The following is a 22346-nucleotide window of genomic DNA, read 5'->3' on the forward strand; positions in this document are numbered from 1 at the left end:
TAAAGTTGTGATTTTTGTCTGCTCCTTCTAATCTGATTTTTATAAAGGATTAAATCTGTTTTAGTAGTTTGTTCATATCATAAAAGAGATTGTCGACTGAATGAAATCTTTACATCTGCCACTTTCTACCTCATTAGAAAAGACAGTAACATAAAGTTCCTCATTTCCTTCCACTCTGTTTTATCCCCTAGTGTTCTGAGTGTGTATTTCTTTTGTACATGTTTGTATATTGTAATATCAGCATGTTTTCAAAGTTGTGCCAAAGACTGCATCAGCTTTCAGTTTAAGGGAGCATTGCAAGGGCTTATAAACATTGTGACAAAACAGGCATGATCAGGAACAAATATGAGCACACTCCCAGATTCAGCAAGGTATTTAAGTTAATGCATTGCATTACTGTAAGCCTGCCCACGTCAGTGGACACAAGTGTGTCTTTAATGGAAAATGCATGTTGACTTAGGGCTGAATTAAGAAGACATAAGGTTGGAGATTCCCATGTCATTCAGATGTCATGGTGCTAGAGTTTTTTAAACAAATCTTCTAGATTACATGCACTGATTCTTTGTTTTATTAAACTTTTTATTACAAAATTATGAATTTAGGCCTTGGTTTTTTTTTACGCATTATTTTCAGAATGTCAGTTTACTGCTGGTACATTTTATTCCTTTTGTTTAAGTCTGCATCATTGACAGGATGCTGCTGTTACAACTGAGCGTTGGCTTCATGTAGGCTTTAAAGTGTGGGAAGATTATCTGTTAGTGGATGTCTTCTTTGTGTTTGATGTTCCTGCCATTTTCATTTAATTCTGTAAAGTGGTTAGGGCTAGGCTTGGGTCTTCTGAACTTGAGGTTCTCTGGGTTTCTGATGCTGAACACAGAGGTAGTATCCAGTGATTTTAGTTGCTTTTTTAGTCAGAAATGCAGATTCTGAAGGTCTCATTTCTCCCTTCTGAGGACTTCTGGAGTGTGAAACATCTTCATTCACGTTTTCAGTTGCTGATGCATGTTGCAGTTGTACTGGCTCTGGCTTTTCAGGCTTGGCTCCTTTTCCTACATACTTCCAGTTGATGGGAGTGCTTTGCTCTCAGATATGCGCACAGTCAGCCTCTCCTCTGTAAGTCCAACTTGCAAGCTCTGGGCACAGAGGCAGTGGGAACAGCTGCAGCCCTGGTTGGCAGAGGTGTGCCGGGCTCCTCCTGGGGTTGCCACAGCATTGACAGAGGATTACATGCACTTTGCTCCTGGTGAAGGATTGGGCTTGTGTCTGGTTCTGAGGATGCTTTATGAATAAGACTATAAATCCCATGGGGTTCACCAGCCTGCTTTGTTTCAGGAGGAACTGCCAGCGGGTAGCTCCCTGCTCCCAGCTGCCTGCTCAGAGGCACCGCTGCCCTCTCTCACAGCCACCCAAGCACAGCTTTTTTGGTTAAAATTTGTTCATTACTGAAACTGAGGAAAAACCCTTCACTTATCATGAAAGTGGTCTTGGTTGTGAGTACATTCCTATGACACAGAACGCTCCAAGGAAAGACAGAAATGTTTACCGAGGCAGAGATGCACCCTACTTCTAGGTTTGGGGGCCAAATGTGAGGAATATGAATGGGTTTGCTTGCTGAGGGCAAGTAGCTTACCTTTGGTATTACTGAGTGAGCAGTGCCCTTTTTCTCAGCTAAATTAAAGTTTCCTCAGCGGCAGGCTTACCTACGCCCAGCAAACCTCTCTGACACCTCTGGCCTGCTTTACAAAGGGCGGGTGTACGGCAGCAGGCACAGCGGTGCCGCATGGTGCTCCCACTGGTGCTGGGAGGCTGGCAGCACGGCCGTCCCGGGGCTCCCTGTGGTCTGGCTGGTGCCAGAGGTCAGCCTGGGGCTGTGCATGGTGGGAGCTGCACCCGGCACTGCGGGCGTCCTGTCTGAGAGCAACCAGTTGGAAATGGAAGCATTTGTCAGTCTCCTCATGTATGCAATAGCATATGCTCGGGGGTGCTGGTTACAATACGGTTCCAGTTGCTGCTCAGAAAGCTGAGTGGGTGCTGGAACCACAGTTTTGCAATACACTGTGGACTAGTGCAACCGTCCAGTGGGCAATTAACAGTCCTGTGAGATGGTGGTGGTGATAAGAGACAGTGTTAGTATGAAAAAGCAGTGCCCCAGTTTGTTTTCTGTGAGCAGTACTGACTGTATTTGAATAAGCAGACAACAGCCTTTCATGGGAGATGTTTGCTGTATTTTACTTGGCAGCTGTTTGTCTTAGTAGGAATTCTTCAATAACATTTATTGTATTTTGTGATAGTAGGGGGGAGAGCCAGAGGAAAATCTGAGCAGTTTCACTTGCTTTACTCATTGTGAACAATAAGAAAATATTGCTGTATTAATTACTGTTGTGCTTTATTGGCAAAAATAAAGATATCCTATAATATGAAATTGCTAATATAAGAAAGGCTTTGATTTTCTCATTAGCACAGGATATTTTGCATCTGTTCTGGTTCATGAGTGCATTGCCGGCACTTAAATAATAATAATGACTCAGTAATGAATAAGAATAACAGCAACAAATAGGCATGTGAGCGTGCAGGCAGTCAGACACCCTCCGGTGTTTATCAGTAGGTTGGTTTTGGAGGTCTTGCAAAATGAGCTGTTCCTGTATGCCCATTTGGATTTTCTTAGATCATTGCACAGCCCTTCATTTCTCTGCTGGCATGGCTGGGTCATATACAAGTGCTTTTTTCATTGCATGTCAGGAGTAAAGTGCTAAAATTCTCACTTGAAATGGAAAAAACATGTACGTCGTCTTTTTTTCCTCTCTCTTCTATTTTTTCTGGTCACTCTTTTTTTGTGTGTGTGTGTGTGAATAAAATCTTAAGTATATCATTGCTTAGAATTCACGAAGGAATCAGAGCTCTGGATTGTTCTGCTAATCTTTCAAGTATGTTCTTAAAAATGTAGCCTCAGAACACTTTCACTATAATTCAGCCTGGTTTGTAGCATTTTTTCCCTGCTTCTTCTGTTGCTTCTTCTACAAAAACAGATGTTTTAAGCTAATGTTAGAGTCTGTCTTGGACATGGAAATGCCTAGGCATCTAAAATTCTTATTTGATTCTTGGTTTCTAACAGTGTCTCACCTTTTGAAGTATCTGCTTAAGTAATATTCTTTGCAGTAGAATTTATGAATTTAATTTTTTTTCAGCTCTTACCTCATGCTGGGCTGATAACAGTGATAAGTGAAGGACGCAGAATGCCCACTTTCTTAAAACAGTGGCTAATTTTATCAAAGAATGTTGATTTTTGTTCTTATTATCAAAGTAATTTAGACTAATCATTTGGCTTCATGATTTTGAGTTTGAGATAAAGAAAAATGTTCAAACTGGGGAAAAAAACAGTGCTTGTTATTTAATAAACAACAACAATAATAGAGTTCTGCATTGTAAATTATATCCTAATGATTCTGCAGCTGAAGAGAATTATGAAGTAAGTGTGTGTGTGTAAGCAATTATCTGAAATGTGACCATTCTGATTGAAATGGTTAATATCTGAGCTAGAGAGCATCATCTGTGTGAAGGATCAGAGTTGTACCTGCCATTTAACTCCATTAAAATATCAACTTTATAAAAAAAAAAAAAGTGTCCTTGTTGATTGATTACTCAAAGTGGCACTTCATTTAAGAAGCTGGCATGAGCTAATGTGCTAGTCACAGTAACTATGCAGCATAAAGCAAATAGGATTTCTTTTTCCTTATTGACCTCAAATCATTTTTTGGTCCAACAGCTCTTAACTATAATGGCATGAACCTTACAGGGCATGCATGGTTAAAATAAAACAACGAGGAAGGAAAGGAAAAGAAAAAAACAAAAACCCTACCAAGCAAATAAACAAATTCAGTAAAACACATCTTTTCCCTCTAACTATAACAGTTTAGCCATAGATAAGGCAAACAAAATTGGTAAAGCAAGTAGTTTATCAGCACATGACCCGTAAAGTACTTAAAGTGATCTGTGAATGGAAGCAACCCTAAGTCTGCTTCTTGTCACAGTAATTTGTCTGGCTTAAGGGCAAATAAGTGGGTCTCCTTGGCAGTACAAGTAGATCACCAGGTAAAATCAGATAGGAGTCTCTGGTGGTAACAACAGAACTACAACAAAGCTCTTCTTTTGATGCTATTTCTGCTGCTGTTGATGCTGTTAATGTGTGCTAATTATCATGAACCTGATAGGACTTATATTAATTGACTGAACTAAATGTAAATTCTGGTTAAATAGAGAATAGTTTAATGGACTTGACAGGTGCTGGTTTGCTTAGCTGCTCTCTTCAGCGTAAAGGCATGTTTTAAAACCAAATAATTGTCTGTATTTTAACCCTAAGATTTTTGGGAGGACTTAATATGTTCGCATTTGACTCCTAAAATATAAGAGCTTAAGGTTCACACCACATCTTCTGCCCTTCTCCCCTGTTCTGTGATACTTTATGCAAGGCTAATTGGTTCTTACAGCTTTTATACTACAATAAAATCCCCATGTAGTCACTCATCACGTATTTGCATGGTACAGAGTAGTGTGGCCTAACTTGTTCAGTCTCCAGATGCTGTTAAAGAAGTAACTGTTGGATCATAAATAACAACAACAAGCAATCTGACGGCTACGGTCTAGATCTGGAGTTCCAGTTGGAGGGCATTCTGGGCTTCATCTCTCTCTATCACTTAGCACAGTTCCAAAATGGATACTGTGGGATACATTTAATCTTAGAGGTGTTTTAAGGCATGCTGAAGATTTCTGAAGGTACTCTGAGATCTTTCAAATATCTTTCACTTATCCATGCAAAAGGAGAGCGCGTTAATATTGGTATTCTTTTGCCTGGGTGTTGCTTTTCCTGATTTACAGAAGGTGTTAAATGTGCAATATTGTAATATGGAAAAAACTAAACATGATACCTCTGGTGGTAAATGTCCCTTTCTTTGAAAATGTTGGAATATTTATAGAATGTTTTATGTTTTTCATAATTAGGCATTGCTGTTAGTGCACGTGACCTCTCCATTTTAATTGTCAGAAGAGCTGTCAAGCAGTAGCACATGCTATAGAACACTGTGAGAGCAATCAGCTTTTGTCATTTGTCAGCTACATTTTATTACTTTTTAAAATGTTTGGATTCTTTTCCTTCTCACCCCCCAGAAAAACAATGTTCAGTGTGTAAGGCTGAAAAACCCATGTCCTTTGTGCCTTTGTGCCGGGATGCCTTGGCTGACTGAGATCTTCCTCCACACTCTGATTTGGCTGCTTTTAGAAAGCAAGGAGGCATCCCAGTCTGCTCTGGACTTCACTGTGATCTGAATCATTGCGTTCATCTTTGTATCCATTCCCACTGTGTAATATTCCCCCTCCAAAAACACTCCCAAAATGATCTTCCCCAGCCCAGCAAAAGACAAATCCATCACATGGCTTGTGCAGAGTTTCAAGTCTGTAACCTCACTGTGAATGAGGCTGGAATGGTACCTCAAAGCCGTTTTGCTTTACGTGGATTAAAAATAGTCCTGTGCTTTCTGCTCCGTGCGTGCCACCTGCTCCAGTGAGAAGAGGAAGCCTCAGTTCCTTATAATATACATGAAACTAGCTGAATTGTACTCAGATGCACAGGTGCAAATAACTCCATTTTAAAACATGTCAACTAATAGATTGTCAGTTGAGAAATTAGAATAGGCTCATTTGTAGGGTGAGGGTGGTCCATGCATGGTGATTACCACACGTCACACTTTATTTTGGATTACAAGATCATCTCATGCATTTACTTCAGGCAGTGCTTTATTGAAGCTGTCCAGCATTATATTTACAGGGGTTTTGATTTTTTTTTTTTTTAAATGAAATTCTCAGTCGTTTCCTGTCTGAGGAGCATGCTGCAGGGCTTTTTGTAGTTTTTAGTTTTGTATTCACTAATTTACTTTTTTGTTTGTTCTAGAGCACCAGTGATTGGGAGTTAAAGTTTAAGTGCACATTTGGCTTTTTAAAAAGACACTTAGTGTACAATGACTGCTGTTTACCATCTTATGATTGTGTGTTGGGGCTTAGTTTGGCTTAGGAAGATGGGTATCTGTAATTTTTGAGGGCTGCACCTCCCTGTCCTAGTTTTTACTAAAGAGAAAGTAATTACAGATATTGAGATAGATACAGAGATAACACAGCGCTGTATGCTATGATGTTTCAGTTATCAGTGCAAAATAAACAGAGAAAGAGGTTGATGGATGCCATAAGTGGCTCCAGTTTCAGTCAATAATATTCATATGGTGTTCAGATCAGATCTGGGAGTCCTGAGATTTGTTGTCTTGTTGCACAGTAGCACAGTTCACCAAATACTGGATTTAAGAAAGGGACCATATTTATATTTCAGTTTGTAGGCGATATCTGCAGTGAAAATGTAAGTTGAGTTTATGGGTTGATTTTACTTTGAACTTGGGTTGAAAAAAAAGAGAGAGTGAAAACAAAATATAACATGTAAGTAAGTGAAATGAAAAACATAGGAGAGGTAGTTACAAGGCATGATTAGCTAACATAAAGTATCTTCTTTTAATTCTGTTTAGAGAACCACTGCAATAGGAAGACATAGCTCCACTAGTACTTCTTTAAACAGGAGAATATTACTGGATTTTAGGCTCATCATCTGAAGGCGTTTGTTTAAAAGCTCCGTGAATGCTAACTTTTCTATTTAGACTGCAGACACCCTGCAGAAACAGATCTGTTTGCTTTCTGTTAAAAAGTATCCCTCATTGTGAAAATGTTCCTATAAAAAAAAAAATCTGCAGCTATGAATATGTATAATGAGTACCGTATTAATTTTCATACTCAGAATGTAGATGACTAATCCTTCCCTTCTTAGGGAAGTAGGAGTCATATACTGCTCTTCACCATATTTTATTTTTAATGTAATTATAATGAAAATGTGGATCTACCATTAAAAGTGGTTGTTTGTTGCTTCTCTTCTGATATCACTGAGACCAGCATTCCAGTAGTGTTAGGTGTTTGGGGTTTGTTTATCTGTGTTTGTTCGTTTTTTGTTTTTTGGTTGTTTTTTTTTTTTGGCGTGAAATATTCTGCATGTAAATTTTAATCTTGTGTTCAATCATACTAGTTGCAATCCATGATACCATCTTTGGGCTTTATCTGTAGCCTTTTAAAATCAACCTGTATTTTTAACAGTCAGTAACAGTCTCTGGATTGAGACCAAAGAGCTTTTGAGTACTTAGGTGTTACAAAGGCAGAGTGTGGGGAGGGGGTGGTGAAGGATCAAATCCACCCTCCCGTTTAAAAGGTGGAGATAAAGCCTGATATAGTACCCCACCTCTCCTTGATAAGGCTGCTCTGTCTGTGTTAATGCTGTCCCTCCTCACCATGGTGAACTTCACCCACTGACATTAAATCCTACAAGCCTATTCTGTGATTTCAAGGCATGTCAAGGGATTTAGCTGTACAAGCTTTTTCTTGTATTTGAAATGCAACTTTTTGATAGTAGTAGAAACCATGGATCAAAATGTGTGATTCATCCTCTTTTTGCACCTGTAGAATGTTGTAACCAAGCTAATTAATATAGTTAATTTGTTCAGACCACTAACTAGTAGGAAAAAAATCACCCACAAATAGAAATCCTAAAGCCTATCTACTTCAACAACAACAACAAAAAATGATGGGTTTTGATTTCATATGAATTACAATCTTCTTTTAAAAGGCTGAATTTTTATGTGGGAAGATATATTTTAGCTGAAGTGTAAAATTTCAACAATTTTATGTCAATGCTGTTGGAAAATCTTACATTTAGAGATCATTTTTACCAGTGGAAGAGAAAAAATGTTTTGTTTTAAGATATAAATCTGAGCACCTTTTAATAAACACTAACATTACCGTGGCTTTTTTATCTTTCATAAAACGTTCTTTTTAGTGCAACACACATTTGGTTAAATCCTGCAATACCTTAATGCCTTGCATGCCAGTGCATCCCAAGGCACTTTACAGTCTGTAAAGTTAACATTAGAAATGCAGCACATAAAATTCCTTAAGACAGTCCTTTTTAAAATGCTGAATAAAACATCTAAACTGTTAAGTTTGGATTAAATGGCCCAGCAGTTGGTGCTTGTTTTCCTTTTGTGGAAAATATGTTTGAAACAAATGACTCAAATGAATAAAAGCTCTGTAAATAATATGACCTCAAATGATATTTGTGAGGGCCAAAATTTGCCATTCTGCAGGAGGAAGTCTAGACATGCACAAAGTTCAGCCCTGTTAATTAAGAAGGAGCAATACGCTGCAGTGAGTCAGAGCAATTTTATAATCCAAACGCTTCTAAAAGGGACTCTTGTCAACCTCCAGATCTTATTTGTTTTATAATCACTGCGTAAGGAGACTTGCTGGCTGAGGAGATACGTGTCTTTCTCTTTCAGGTTTGAATGTGGTCCAGCCTGGTAGCGATCAAATCTGTTACCGTCTGATAACTGTTTGTTAGGTTATGCAAAGTAATTGTGCTCTTCAGTCAGTTCTCCGTGTCAATGTCACACAACCCATCCCCACACTTGGTGCTAATTTTTGCCCTCGCTGGCAGCCCCAGAGAGGAGGCCAAGGTTTGACTGTTATTTCCCTTTTCAGTGCTTGCAGTGGTCCTGCTGAGAGTGTGTCTGGGCTGTGGTTAAACGGTGTGTGCTCTCTTCTCTGTGGGACTGCCAGTCTGGCATCTTTTATAAGTATGATTTTTATCTTTAAGAAACAAGATCCTTCATCGTCTTCTCATCCCACCTCTAGATTAAGCTAGCAGATTTTTTTTTATATTGATGCAGTTAAAAACAAACAAACAAACAAAAAAAGAAACAGACAAACCCACCAAGAAAACCAACAAAACAGCAGAATGAAACTAAAACTGTGGCAGATATGAGTTTGTTTTGCAGGATGAGGCCAGAGAGATCTTGTGCTTTTAATTTTATTTTTTCTTTGTAATTTAAGATGAATAAAATCTAAGTTGAAAAACAGCAACAAGAAAAACAGCCAACTAATAGCAATGGAATACATAAGAGAAAAAAAAAAAACAACCCAGGATTATGCAGCCTCAGAATGAGCCAACAGATGTTCAGGGCGGGTTAGAAAAACATGATCGACGGTATGAAAGCTGCAACAGATCTAAACAAAACCTCAAAATAGATGCAGTTCTAGAGTAAGCCTGAAAAAGAGAAAAATCATTATAGGCTTTCCTCTGCATAGCCACCGGTCTCTGATAAAAATACAAGATTGAAACTTCTCAAAAAGGAAATTTATACTGACATAGGTTTGCAAATTTGTTAGAGACCATTCATACACCTCCGCCAGTGAGTAAATTGGAAACAGGGTGAAGGCGGGTAGTCTGTTCCTCACCCAGGAAAGGTATGAGCTAATTTCTGACCCTTTAATGCAGTGTCACTTTCTTAGGAGTCAGGAATGTATTTGTATCACTTAAAGAAGTTTTTTTTTGTTTCAATGGAGAAATTAAGTTGGAAGTTGGAAGACGGGCAGTGGTGTGAAGTCATCTCACACCTTTGCTGCAGTAGCACCCCTTCTCTTCAGAGGAAGGATGGCAGTGAGAGCAGAGCAGTGGGTGGTGCTGCCCCTTGCCGTGGGTCGTGGCTGCCATGCCACGTCTCAGGTTGGGGCCCATGCCCAGCTTGTTGGCCCCCTTCCCAAGCTTGTTGGGGTGAACCAGCCATTTCCACAGATCTTATTCTCTGATGTCACTACCAGCACTGGAGATAGGAGTGAACCCTATGAGATGCATTTGATGGTCTGAGGCCTGTTTCCTCTTGCTTGAAATTGTTGTCCACTTGGTGTGCCACTTAGTGGGCCAGAAGCCTGTGTATGTGTGGGCCATTGTCTGAAGTGGTGTGAAGCCCCTTTGAGAAGGGGAAGCACCTCACCTCAGCAGAAGTCTGCTGGCTGGGGCAGCTGTGCACAGCTGTGTGTGCATGATGGTGCCTTGTGGGTGCAGGGATCAGGATGACCTCTGCCCTCGCACAACAGTGGGATAGGCAAGGAGCGAATGTGGAGACTGGTCTGTCTTCTTGCATAGGATCCTTTTTTATTGGGATGTCACCTGCTCCTCACTCCCAAGTGACACTGCAGCTGCTAGAATGAGCAAGGCCTCTTGTGTAACTAGAAGGTGCCATTTTGAAAAGACGCCTTAGGTGTGCACTTGAGCGGGCTAAGTTACTGTAAATTGTAAGAAGGTAGAATACTGATCTTATGTTTTGTTGGTAGTGCTGTAGTAATGCCAGAGTGAGGTCCTGATGTAATGCTGGGGCAAGGCACTGTGCCCAGGCTGGTGCCTGCCATTGGTTCTCTGTGAGGGGCTGGCTGCTGGTGCCTGGGCTCCCACCTGCCTTCCCTGGACTCTGGGAGTGCTAATTAATGAATCATCAGCCGTTTGTATAAGTCATACGAATTAGCTGCTGCTACCAGGTGGGTCTGGTGGGGCTGTACTTAAAACTTCATGTTGGAATGGCAAAGATTTTATTCACTGAAATCAATCGTGCTGTTGTGGAGTGCTTGGAAAACAATTGATGGCGGTGCTTGGTTGTTGGTGACACTGGTGCACTCTGTTAAGATTTATTTAACAATATATTCTTTGTTGGAGAAATCCAGGTTGTAAGGTCAGTGAGCTTGATTCTCACTGCGTATGGCTTGAACCAGCAGCATGTGGGCTGCTTTGCTGTTGGGGAATGTTTGTGGAGACATTGAAGTGATTATATATCCTATTAGAAATATTGTCTTTTGTCAGGTTTAGGGAACTGTGAAAGTAGTGCTGAATTGTACAGAATCAGGACCGCTGTCAGTAGTTGCTGTCGTTGCTCGGTGTTCAGTGTTATCTTGTTTTGCAACCCGGTGCCACCAATGGCTCCTTGCTCCAGCCAGCATCTTCCTGCAGCACGCTGAGCAGAGTGCAGCTCTTGACGTATGTTACAAGAAGGAATCCAGCTCCAGCTTTTCAGATGAAAAGGTTAAAGACTTTGACACAAGATAATTATAAAAGGAAAATGAATCTTCTCTTGGATCAAAAATTATTGTGTAAAAGAGTGTGTAAATTATGGCGTGCAAGTTAAGTAATGGCTTTTATACTGAAATCTGGAATTAGTATGATGAAGGAGATAGTGCCAGACTGTGGTAATTTATTTCATTTTGGTTTCTCAGATCTGCAATGAATTTAGGAAATTCAAATTTATAGCAAATGGATCTCTGTAAGAATTTCTCTGAGAGAATGAGTATACTTTATGGGACTTCCATTGAGGTCAGATTGATGCCATTACTCTAGTGAGAACTTCCAGTTAAAAAGTTCCCACATATGATTTGTTCCACTGGCTTTTGTAAATGGATTTTGCAAACTTGTTAAATGTTACTTCCATTTTCTCATTTAGCTTGCATCACTGCTCTTCAGTATTTGAACGGCAAAGCCGTGACAAGTATAATGCAGGATTTTCCTAATAAATCATAAAACCTTCCAAGTACTGTTTACTTCTTTTCTTTCTTTCTTTTTTTCTGAGTAAGGTTTACATAATAGTACTCTAGTGTAATAACAAAAATTACAAAAAGCCTGATTTTAAATGTCTTTAGAAATATAGTTCCTAAAAGAACAGCTGTGTTTTTGTGAGCTTGAGTCAGGTTAACTACAAGGACTCAATTTTATTCCCAATAGAGGATGGCTATGAATTGGTCATAAGCATAATTCACCTTTGAGTTGCAGCACTTAACACAGAAAAGTATTGTTGATGCTACAGAGCATATAGTCTAGCTTGCAGTAAATCAAAACCCAGGGTGCAGAGTCTTTCTGTGTGTGTTTAAAGAAAGAAATGAGCAGGGTTATATATCTGCTGTATCTAAACTGTGCTCTTTTGTAAACAGAACAGCTATTTTTGAACCTCTAGCAGGATGTTTCTGGTGAAGGGATAACGTAGATGAATCCTTGCTTGCACACAGGCACACACACACGTTTATCGCTCAGTGAAGGAACTATGTGTATCATTCATTTAACTGGCAATTCTTTTGTGGTGTTAGTATCATTTCCTAGCAAAATTGGCTGAAAGAATTGTTTCAAACACAAAAGATGGCGTAATTGCTTGCTCAACAGCCAGTAACTTTGGGGACTGTTTTCTATTTGAATTCTACACACAAATTGGAATATCTTTCCATTTGTTTAAAAAAGATTAAGCCAATAGGAGAAAAAAGGATCTTTACCCATTTTCACTGAGCAGTGAAGTTTGAATATATTGCTTGCAATTGAGACTATTTTTTTTTCCAAAGCCTTTGAGGGCTGTTTCTCAGTCTAGTGTAAACAATTTATTGTTGAAGTCCTAGAATATTTGCATTTTAATTAAAGACAATTTTAATTAAATACGAAACTTTAATCAGAAAAGCAGAGTTTAGGCAGATAATGTACTTGAATGCTAAGCAAGCTTACTCTGAGGGGACCTGTACTCTGTAAAACTGCTTGGTGTGGTGGTTAAAACAGGAATGTAGTAAACATCTTTCTTGCCTACCTTACCTACAAATAGTCATCTCCCACCTGCCTCTTTTGCCTTGCAGTAACATATTCTTTCTGCGCACAACTAAGTGAGTAAAGGGGCGATGCCAAAGTTTTAGAGGACTGTTAAGCAGAAAAAAAAGTTAGATTTGAACTCGTAAGGATGCCTGCAAAAGCAAGTGTTAAAATTTACTCTTCCATTTTTTTAAAATGTACTGTTTCAATGATGTATTCAAATCTACAAATTTTGGGGGGAAAAAAAAAAAAAAAGCATAGGTGAAATTTTGGTTATTTGATGTCAAAAAAGTCATGTTTGGATTTGCCTGTGATGCTATAATTCTATGTTGCATCTACAATTTGAGTCGTGGCCCAGTGATTTTGCCCTGTTCACAGACAAAGCTCCCAGTGCCCCCAAAACAAAATCTATCAGTGCTCTAGGGGCTCACATCTAATAGAAAGCTAGTGTATGCTGTGATGTCTTCAAGTACATCTAATAGGCAAATGTGTTGTGGAGGCATCTGCATTCAAGTTGATGGGAATGTGCTTAGGCTAAAGCTGTATACCTGTGCACAAAGAATAGCACTTTCCACAGTGAGCAGTTCAAGAAACACAATGATAGCCCAAATCTGACAGGTTTCCATTTTTGTTCGTTCTGTAAGTTTATTGTTATTTATAAGATTTTAGTATCCTAAAGTTGACAAGAAGTAGATGATCTCATGTGCTTCTTCCGTCTCTCTGTTGCAATTCACTTAATTCATTGTAAAATAGCGCATAAGAACCAAAGTGATTAAGAACCATAATATGAAAAAAGGATATTTCGTGTTTATCCATAGCTGGATATTTTGAAAGCAGTATTTCTTACTAAGGTCTCATGGTTTCCAAACTGCTTATGGAAACTTAGAATTCAGGTGTCACTCAAGATCTGTTTAAGACTGGGACTTCAGCTGTGATTTAGTATAATATTGTTATCATATTTTAATTCAAAAGGGATATATAGCACACATACAAAAAAAAATTCATCTTAGGCCTGAGGTTACTTACAGTAACAGCAAAGTAGTTAATATATTCCTTTGCTAACAGAAAAAAAGTACTGCATATAAATATTTTTAGTCAATAATGTATTTTTAAAAAGGTTTCTCAGTGGGATCAGATTTATGTTGTCAGAAGAATTTATTCATCTGACAAGTGCAGATGCCTGGCACTTCATGTATTCTAAGATTTACAAAAGCAGTTTTTTTTTCCTGGACATCAGTTGGATGTGGTAATGTAGAGAACCAGAGAGTCAGCCCAGGAAATATTTTCTGCTAAATCCTACCTTAAACTGTTATCATCCAGTAAACCTCTGCCTGTACATGTCTATAGCAGTTTTCGGTAGCATCAGATACTTGGGTCACGAAGGGGCAGAATGCTGGAGTGGGGATCTGTGGTATGGATCTGTGAACAGAATTTTGCCTGAAGCATTGGAGATTTTCCTGGTGTATGAAATGGGTCATCTTCCCCACCTGCATCACTAGCGTACTGCTGCCAGCTGCGGTTTAGCTGGGTAGAAGTTGGAGCTTGTTCCTTCAGCTTCCACAGATAAAAAGTAGAGGATAATAGTACTTGTGCATTAGATTTTGCCAAGTGTGCATGTTTCAACCACTGTTGTTAGAGCCTGCATGTTGTTTGTTGTACAAAATACATATATAATGAGAAAAGTATGCTTAAACGTATTTCATTTTGCATAGAGCAGCCAAACTATATAATGAGTGAAAAGAACAATTCTGCTTGCATTCATTTTAAAACTAATGATAAAAAATAATTGAAATTCAATCCCTTTGAAAATTAAAACCCTTTACAGTGTCTGAAAAGTCATCATTTCAATCTGTTTTTACTGTTTCAGGATCAGTTTGTGAAGTTGTTGTTGCATCAGTCTTCATACCTTTCAATGGAGCTGTATTCAGTTGCACTGAATCTGTTCCAAAAATTTTAATTGGTTCAGTGGAATCTCTTCTCCCAGGACAAATGTAGCAAAAGCCAAGGAGGTTTTTAGCTGCTTAATTAGCCTGGTCTGTGAAATGATTTGGTATATGGGATGTCAGATGTCAGGAAGAACTTGACATGTCTGTGTTGACTTTGAGGTAATCCATCAATTTTATCAAATAAAGAGCTGAGTACTTTTGGTGGTGGTTTGTGTTGGTTTCTGTCGTTGTTCTGATTTCTCTTTTTTTTTCTTTTCTTTTCTTTTTTTTTTTTTTAATCAATAGGTGTAAAGTAAGGATATTTTTCCCCTTTATTTTGTGTCCTTTCTGAGTAGCTCTAATCTAATCACCATAAAATTTGCCATACTGTTAAATAGCAATGTATGATTATACCCGATGACACGCTTCTTTTTAGAAAAAAAAGCATTTAATGCCAGGATTCTGTATCGATTGTGCTGCTAATTCTGCCTCATAGCATAGGCAGAAGGCAGGTAGCTGAATTGTATTTAACGGTTTTATTGTGATGTGACTAAGATGGATGTGACATGGTCCTCTATTATTTGTTTGAGAGTGTGGACACTAATGAAGCCATTAGCTGAGCTAAGGCAAGTGAAGAAAATAGGGAAATTACCATTATTCTGAAGCCATTAAGTTGTAATCTGCCACTTTCTCTCCTTACTCAAAAAGGCATCTTCTTTTTAAGGCCTCCCTGACTATCCTTTAAAGATTCATTAATTCATTAACTTTCCAAAGGAGATGGAGGAAACACAACTGAAATTTTAATCAGTTTGATGTGTCATATTATTAACATTTTGAATGTATCTGCATTCACTGTTGCACCACATCAGGTTAAGGTTAAATAAACTACATTACAGCAAATAATGTTCTGTTTCATACCGTAAAACATAAAACGTTGAAGGCAGAAATTGGTTTCATGGTTAAATTAAATTATGATACAGAGCTTGCATTATAAATTATATTATTCAAATGTATGTTCTTTGGAGGAAATGCAGTACTGCATCTGTGTTACTAACATTAATATTTCCACAGTATCTCCGATTAGTCTGTAGTGCATGAGAGGATACAGAAAACACTACAGAACTTTTCGTAAATTTCCGCTTTTATTTTATCCTCATCATCAGTGCCTTTATGTTATCTTCTCTAAAGTAACTGACTTCTTTTAATGTCTCTCTTCTAATGGGTCACACAGACATTATGAACAATTACAGCTGCAGAATTCTGTTTTTGCTTTCGTTTAGATACCACACATTGCTATTTTTATCTATATTTACTTTCTTATACAAATATTTCCTTTCACCTCAGTTGTATTTTGTCCTGGAGTACAACAAGTAGCTTTTGCCTTGAACAGTTGGAAGTGATGGAGATACTGCTGTGACAAAGTGGGTAAATGCTCTTCCTGAGCAATTAAAGTACCCCTGTGTACAGAGGGATGATCTCAAACCTGTGTGTTGGAGCACTGTCCTTGATTCCTTCCCTTCCCTTATGGATATGACATTACACCAGGTAACTAACAGGAAGGTTTTTTGGGAGGTTTTTTGGTTTTTTGGGAGGAGGGTAATATAGGTGTATAGGTTTTTTTGTTGTTGTTGTTTTTTTCCCCCCTCTGTAAGATCAGTCTTATTAATGCCTCAATTGAAAGAAGCCGTGGGTTCAGATGCTCTCTGGAGGGTGTATGTTTTGTTTGACCTTTGATAATGTTTCAGGGATGGCGGCTCACCCGTGCACAAAAGTATGGTGGAAAAAAAGGTACGGACCCAATAAATAGAGGGGTAGTTGCTGACCTGCAGGCTGGAGGTGTAAGATGAGGCATGGTGATGAGAGGGTAAGCGAAGCCTGAATAAGCTGCTGCTTCTGTAAACTTAAAGTTACTCTCCAGATTCATAAGACTTCTTTCTCTACTTCCTGCAATGTTTTTCTTTGGAAGTGCTTTCCATTTTGTTTGGGGCTGTTCTGTGCTTGTGTACATCACAAAACTCTTAAGCAGCCTTATAACAAAGCCTGCATAGCTTGATATTAGTATTTATGCTAGGCAGGCAAGCCTGGTATAAATCTAAGCTATTTTTCTCTTCTTTTTTTTCCTAGCTGTGATAGTGTCAGTTTGATATATCACCTTTCATGTTGTGTTTGTACTTGAGGTCAGGAAACTTCTGAGTTGTGTGTATCATCAGCATTGTAAATACAAAGTAGCCTTTGGCACCTTAGTGTGGTGCCTTGCAGTGGATTTGTCAAAACAAACCAAAATCCCCTCTTTTGTTTTCCCCTGGAGTCAATTACTCTCAGGATGAAGCAGTTAGTGACACCAAGGATAGTAGTTGAAGCATTACAGGTTAACCTGCTTATCAGAAGTGCTGGCATCAGTATTTTCTAGTATCACTGGCTGGCTTAACTGATCCACTGAGTGCTTCTGCAGGATTTGTGGAATTCACTAACATTTCTTCATAGATTTTAGCTTTGAAAAAAATACTCAAATAAATGAACCTGTTTTGCTGTGTCTTTAAGGGCAGGACCTTTCCCCTTTTACCTGTGAACAACCCCTTTGATCAAAGATGTGGAGCAGTGGTTGTGCCTTCCAGCCTTTCCTTGCATGCCCTGCTGCAGGGAGAGAGATGAGCACCAGCCCTGGAAGCTCTGGGGACACTGCGGATCCATTGCAGTTGCAAGCATGTTGTGCATTACTTTAGGATGCTATCCATGAACAAGTCTACAGTGTGTGCTTAGAGTTCTCTGCCAATGGAAAACTCACATGTAGCTGTGTAAATACACACCTTCACAGGTGCATATAATTTATATGTACACAGGTTGCTCTGAAAGTAATGCCTCCTATTTATTTCCATGGAAATGACAACAATACAAAGAGCATAACGACACTAATTTATAGAGCAAATTCTCAGCTACAGAATACTTTTTTTTTTTTTCTTCTTCAACATAGTATATTTTTACCAGCAATGAAGAGTCATTGCTCATAAACATCTGCGCCATCAGAGATGACCACTGTCGTCACCACTATTGCTGAAACCCCTTGCTGTGCTCACATCAACTGTTTGGTCTCCATAAACGTTCAGCAAGTGCCAGTGAATGTCAATGGGTGCAATTTGTTCTGCATGGAGGAATTCAGTTCCACCCCTTTGCTTCATACACATTTCCATGTCAAATTCTACCGTGTCGGACTGCCCCTCTGCTGCCATCTGTTACAAAGCAACAAAATTTAACAGGATATTTGTAGGATGGTTCAGTCTCTACTGCCATCCCACCAACATCTGCCTGTGGTTGTGGGCCAACATAATGAAATAGGAGACATTGCTTTTGGAGCAGTCCCCGTATGTAATAAGGAGATCTATGTATTGCATATAGCAATATGCACTGCACAATATGCCTATATGCACAAAATATCATATGTATATTGCCATGTGGGTACAGCACTCGTGTTCTTAAGATGCTTCTCCATAGCATCCCGTGGAGGGATGTTGTGGTTTCAGCTGATATTTTCAAACATTCAGAAAATGGGTGTGTGAGTGTTGGTTCTTGCTAGGTTCAGTACATATGAGGTGTACTGATTTAACAGAAATTAGTCTTCTGCAGTCTGAATTTCAAAATCTTCTTTCCTATGCCTAAGTATATGTGAATTTATAATATGCAATGACATAAGTAGACCTATTCCTATACAATGCCCTTGCCATTGTGTAGGAAAAATTTGTTTTGACTTCCTTCTCATATAGGACAGCTCATTAATTTTGTTGCTGCTGCTGTAGCACAGAAAATGTGGTTCAGGTATTACTGTACTGCCATTGCATGTCAGATACAAGCTGCCTTTTGTAGTAATTTCAATATGTAGAATTAGATTTTAGCCATGTCCCGAAAAGAAAAAAGAATTCATAACTCAAGGGAGAAAAATAACTGCATGCCTTAGAAGGAGCATAATAGAAACCGTGCACTGCCTTTTCTGATGATGACATTGGTAGCTATTCATTACATATCAGTAGATTAAGAAACTACCATTGCTTTGGGATGGGATTTCCACATCTGTCTGCTGACAGCGTTTGGGTCCCAGTCACATCCACTGTGATGTTCTTTGGTGGAATGGAGCTTGTTTCCCCTTTCTTTTCCCTGGCTGGAGATTAGCATGATCATAGAATATAGAATCATAGAATTGCTCAGGTTGGAAAAGACCTTAAAGATCACTGATTCTAACCACAACCTAACCACACTACCCTAACTCTAACAAATCTCCGCTAAATCATGTCCCTGAGCACCACATCCAAATGGTTTTTAAACACATTCAGGAATGGTGACTCAACCACCTCCCTGGGGAGTCCATTCCAGTGCTTAACGACCCTTTCTGTAAAGAAGTTTGTCCTGATATCCAACCTGAACTTATCCTGGTGCAACTTAAGGCCATTTCTCCTCATCCTGTCACCAGTGAGAAGAGACCAACCCCGCTCTCACTGCAATCACCTTTCAGGTATCAGAAGAGAGCAGTAAGGTCTCCCCTCAGCCTCCTTTTCCCCAGACTGAACAGCCCCAGTTCCCTCAGTCTGTCCTCATAGGCCATATTCTCCAAGCCCTTCACCAGCTTTGCTGCCCTTCTTTGGACCTGCTCCAGCACCTCCATGTCCTTTCTGTACTGAGGTGCCCAAAACTGAACACAGCACTCGAGGTGAGGCCTCACCATTGCTGAGCACAGGGGCAGGATGACTTCCCTGGTCCTGCTCACCACAGCATTGCTGATACAAGCCAGGATGCATTGGGCTTCTTGGTCACCTGGGCAGTGCTGGCTCATATTCAGCCGACTGTCCACCAGTACACCGAGGTCCCTTTCCATCAGGCAGCTTTCCAGCCACTCCTCCCCAAGCCTGTAGGGTTGCCTGGGGTTGTTGTGACCAAAATGCAGGGCCCGACACTTGGCCCTATTGAAACTCATACAGTTTACCTTGGCCCATCTATCCAGTCTATCCAGGTCCCTCTGTAGTTCCTTTCTCCCCTCAGGCAGATCAACACTACCTCCCAGCTTGGTGTCATTGGCAAACTTACTGAGGGTGCACTCAATCCCTCTCATCAAGATCATTAATAAAGATGTTAAATAGCAGCAGCCCCAGTTCCAAGCCCTGGGGGACACTGCTCGTGACCAGCTTCCAAAAGGATCTGATCATATATTTGACTGAGCACAGTATAAGGTCCAGACATGCTGGCCAACAACCAAAACATGTTCCGTACTTAATATTGCCTCAAATTTCTTATAAATGGTCTGTGATTATTCCAGTCACAAATAACATTGGGATACTATGAGACCTAACCATATGACATAGAGTCTTCTGTAAATAAAGCCAGTCCTCAGGAGTGAACATGAGAAATGGTTGATTCTGAAAAATGAGGAATAGGATTGTGGTTTGAAGCTTGGTGAAAAAAAACATGTTGTAATTTATTTATTTACTTCTATTACTCCGCACTTCGCCAAGCACTGAAGCACAACCAGAACATAAGCTCTTATTGCAGATCTGCAAAGGCTTGTACAGTGGGGACTCCTCTTAGTTATTGCTATCAGCAGCAATAGATGTAATAAACATAAACCTCTCATGACAATCTCATACATCCCTCAGTCTGTAACTTCCCTAGCAGCCTGAAAAACAGATGTACTTTGCACTGTGTCTGTAAGGTTATTATCAAACTCTGCATCTGCTGACATAAGGAAAAGATTGGGTTTTAACATCCCATGTTCTTAAGGAAACCACACTTTCGTCAGAATTTTCTACATTTTTTGTAAGGACCTCCAGTCATAATTTTTGCCTTTTTACATCTGAGGAGACTTCCTAGTAGGTGAGATCTGAACTAACAGGAGTGTGAGGAGCTAAACCTGGTGTCTGAAGGCCTTAACTCAATGCTAGCCCACAGCTCACGTGTCCTTAGGAGCGCCAGTGGCACATGTGAAAAGGGGCAGAAACAGGCAGCCATGAGAGTGTGCACCAGTAATCATATTTTGGGGTGAAAAAGACAGAGTACAGATGAATCTGCAAAATCCCACTTGCAGCTTTCAGGAGTCATTCCTGAAATCCTCATGAAAATTGAGCCCTAACTTGCCTCAAGTAGAGCATGACCTCCCTGTTATTGAATTTCTTCAGTGTCTCTCAATGAAAAAGACATTCTGGGAGTTGCTTTTGCTCATCCCCACTATATATGTTGGCAGGGATCTTTCTGCTGAGGTGTGTCACTTGACTGTGATGAACTTACGAAATGTATTCCACGCAAGCTTGGTTTGAGAAACAAATATATGTGAATAAACAATGAGTATGATTCAATTCTCCCTCTCGTGGTCAGAAGAGGTTCTTCTCTCAACCTTCAAATACAGATGTACTAGGTATTTCTGTTTGTTTGAAGCAACCTGTGTCTTTTGGGAGATTCCCATGTGTGCAATATGGACGGGATTTAGTGGGGAAGTTTCTGATAGTTCCTGAGATGCATATATTGACTTCTTGCCCCGTGTGTGTGGACAGATAGAGGATTTGAACTGAACTGCAACATTCCACAGAACTGCATTAACCTTACTCATGCACACCTCCCCTGAGTGTCTCTAATTTGTCTCTTGTTAGGTGTTAACGTTCTTCTGCAACATAGCTCTTTGTCATCCTTCTGGCACTCCTGTTGACTCCAGTGGGTGATGCAGGGTAAGCTGTGTTGCTTTTAAAGATGCTGCAGTGCTGTTGACTGTGATAGCAGCGCTCCTCTAAATAAGTAGAGTAGGATTTGCCTCTCTGTCTCTTTTAAATCCCACTGTTTTGTAACAGAGGTTTTGAGGATTTTGTTCAGTGATATTTAAGTTTCCCCAGAAGCAACTTTTAAAAAAATTGCACAAATGTGCAGGATTAAGCATTCCAAAATCAATTTTTAATTATTGTTTAATTGATTTCAGATATAAGAAGAAAGAAGGGAAAAAAAAAGAAAGAGAAAAAAATTCAGATAGTCTTTACATAGGGCATAACAGCTGGTTTCTGTCAGAGTGGATATTAGAACAGTGCCAAAATTCTCTTGTGGACAAAACCACTGCAAACCAATATGCCTTTTGTTCAGTTTTATCACTGAGGAGCAGAAGTTTATGACTTTTTCTGTTTTATTTTTCAAATGTTTTCTGTTGTATCATTTTTAGTTTAACAGCTGCTAGCACATAACCGTGAGAAATTTCATCCACTGGTATGAGAAAATAATTGCCGCTGTTCTTAAAACTCCTATTAAATTCTGAAGCAATAGGTTTAATTGCTTATTATGTATTTCTAAGTAGCTAGTTTCCTCTAAGAATTGGCTAAAGATTTTCCTCACGCTCTTGACTCAGGAATGGTCCTTTTGCAAGAGAATATTGACTTGCTTTTGTGTAGCCCCTGTGGAGAGCACCGTATCTCAAAGGCTGGGCTTCATTACAGTGAAAGTCGACAGAATTCAGGTTTAGTCAGATGAAGTCTGGCATGGTCAGTAAAAATGTTGAAAAATAGTAGTAATAAAATATATTAATTTTTGTTGTTGTTAATCAAAGAAGGCTTTAATAATGCAGAGATTTGGGGGAGTTTAGGGTTATTGAAGTAATTCATGCTAATTGTCTCATCTGCTTAGTATGTCATTTGTCTTCCATGAATATCAATGTCTACATGCATTTAATAAAAAATAATTAATACCCAAACAATTTATAATGAGAGATAGAGTCTGGATTAACAGAAACATTAGAAGATGCTTAAAAACATTCACAGTTGTCAAGACATAAGATAATGCTGCATACATTTGGAATTATTTTATCAGCAAAAATACAGGAAGAACTGTATATTATGCATCTTTTATTATGCATATCAGTATTGTTACTTCATTAGCATGTGCATTGTGGCAGG

The 22346-nt window shown here is 39.3% G+C and overlaps 1 protein-coding gene across 5 annotated transcripts in view; it reads left to right on the plus strand.

The window, feature by feature from the left end:
- AFF2 (ALF transcription elongation factor 2) overlaps positions 1 to 22346 on the plus strand; it is a 346941-nt gene that overhangs the window by 11604 nt on the left and 312991 nt on the right. Inside the window, exon 1 of one of the 5 annotated variants that reach the window (XM_090150572.1) lies at positions 1159 to 21140. The exons of 3 other annotated variants lie outside the window; for them this stretch is intronic. The gene's annotated coding sequence lies outside the window, so the exon portion shown is untranslated. Of the gene's footprint in view, positions 1 to 1158; positions 21141 to 22346 lie in introns of those variants that run through there. One more of the 5 variants, XM_090150574.1, reaches the window with a different exon arrangement.

Source organism: Phasianus colchicus, chromosome 14, assembly GCF_987193195.1.
Source record: "Phasianus colchicus chromosome 14, bPhaCol1.hap1.1, whole genome shotgun sequence".
NCBI lineage: Eukaryota > Metazoa > Chordata > Aves > Galliformes > Phasianidae > Phasianus > Phasianus colchicus.